The sequence below is a fragment of the Limulus polyphemus genome, unplaced genomic scaffold (genome assembly GCF_000517525.1).
Source record: "Limulus polyphemus unplaced genomic scaffold, Limulus_polyphemus-2.1.2 Scaffold294, whole genome shotgun sequence".
NCBI classification, from domain to species: Eukaryota; Metazoa; Arthropoda; class Merostomata; order Xiphosura; family Limulidae; genus Limulus; species Limulus polyphemus.
This window is the reverse complement of record NW_013665904.1, coordinates 717942-720134: the sequence shown is the minus strand read 5'-3', so window position 1 is coordinate 720134 and position 2193 is coordinate 717942. Positions and strand designations below refer to the sequence as shown.

Sequence of the window (2193 nt, the reverse complement as noted above, 5' to 3'; positions counted from 1 at the left end):
AAGAAATGACTCGTGTCGCTAAAGTTTCATCGGAAAGAAATTATATGGGAAATTAACTAACGACCAGAGACGTAACAATATTTTATTGAAGTTTGGTCTGTAATCTGGGTTAAAGATCAGATGATGAGTTTTCATATAAAACATTTTTTAACTTTTCTTGTTTTCCAGTGCAGAGCTATGCTAAAACTTTGTTGCCTCATATTGATGGCACATGTATGGCCACTATTGTAGTTGTGTTAGTTCAGGATGTAGCATTCTATTGGCTTCTTGATACTTAGATATTTGAGACCAGTAATTCTACCAGTTTGTCTAATGTATGTGAATTTCCACAGGAAAAGAAAGTCTTGTAACTAACGTTCTTATGTTTTCTTCACATGGTTGGTGTTTTGCTGTTGTTAGAAAGCTTTCAGAAAATACAACACTGACAATATGATATATGTCTTAATGTTGACAGCATATAAACACAAACTTCACACTGACCAGATGAAAGCCTCAGCATAGAGATTAAAATCCTCATCACAATTTTTTAAAGGGTTTAGGCAGACACATACTATTGAAGATTCAAAGCTTGTACTCTGCCAAAACTGTTCTTAAAGTGAGACAACATTACAGTAATGTTTTCTTCCAGTTTATTAAAGAGTAAAGAAGTTCACACGAGTACATATACAGAGTTAAAAAAGCATTCATGAGATTTCTGCAATTCAATGTAATAGTGCTTTAGTATACAAGGAACTTGATGTAACTGGTCTGCTGTTTTTTAGAAAGACAAAATAAAAAAATTAAACAGCTCTTTACTCACTCAAATGTTACATTAATCAATGGCTGTGTTAACATGTTTTACAGATGATGTTTTTGTACCACATAATTTAAAAGCAATTCCATTGAAATGCTTATTAAATCATATTAGAATAAATATATCTAACTTACATATCAGCATAAACCTGTATTAATTTTAAATCCTAAAGTAAATGGTTATTCTTAATTGTAAACTTAATTAACATAACATAATGTTTTGGGACAACATGGGACCTATTGGTCCATCTCAGCTGTTCCATCCTCTAAATTAAATTAAAACTATTAAAAAAAAATCTTAAAGCCAGCCCTTATCATTCATATACTTATCAAGCTTTTTCTTAAACTCCCGTAAATTTGCTGCTTCTACAACATCCAAAGGCAACCCAATCCAAGGCCAACCACCCTCTTAGAAAAATGAAACTTTCATAGCAGAAGATGACTCCTACCCTGCCAAAATGTATATTTGTGACCCCTAGTCCTTCTATTGTCACTGTTAAATATGAAAAATAATGATGTATCAATACCCTTTACAATCTTAAACACTTCAATCAGATCCCCCCCAACTCTTCTTTTATTTAGAAGGAAACAATTTGAGAGATTTCAACCTCTCCTCATATGACAACTCCTCTATCCCAATCCTAGTAACCTTTCTCTGAACCCTTTCCAACAATTCAATGCATTTCCTAAGGTAAGGAGCCTAAGACTGAACACAATATTCCAAATGAGGCCTAACCAGTGACCTGTACAATGAAATTACATCCTCTCTAAGACTTGTATTCAATATTTCTGTAGATACAACCTAAAAGCCTATTTGCCCTACCTCTAGCAACAGCACACTACTTGGATGGCTTTATAGACTGATCAACTGTTACACTAAGATCTCTTTTCTTCATAACACTGTTAAGGTTATTCCCATCCAAGTTATACTTATAATTCAAATAATGATAACTCACATGCATTCTTGTGCATTTATTATAATTAAAACCCATCTGCCATTTATTTGCCCAACTCACTAAATGATCTAAATCCTTTTGTAAATCAACAGCATCTTCTTCACAGCTGGCAACACCTAAGACCTTGATATCATCTGCAAATTTAAGTAATTTATTGACTATTTCTTTATCTATGTCATTGATGTAAATCAGAAAGAGCAAAGGTCCTAAGACTGAGCCCTGAGGTACCCCACTTGTGACATTAATCCAGTTTGACTGAACTCCATTTGTAACAACCCTCTGCTTTTTTCCATCTAGCCACTTTTTTGTCCAATTTGCTAACTTATCCCCTATACCTATAGAGATAATTTTTTTTTACAAGCATTTCATGTGGCACCTTATCAAATGCTTTCTGAAAATCTAGATACACCAAATCTACACCCTTACCCCCATCTACATAAGCAGT

The 2193-nt window shown here is 33.6% G+C and overlaps 1 protein-coding gene across 6 annotated transcripts in view; it reads left to right on the top strand.

Moving 5' to 3' along the window:
- LOC106457125 (solute carrier family 25 member 51-like) overlaps window positions 1-2193 on the top strand; it is a 12356-nt gene that overhangs the window by 7040 nt on the left and 3123 nt on the right. The window lies entirely within an intron of this gene.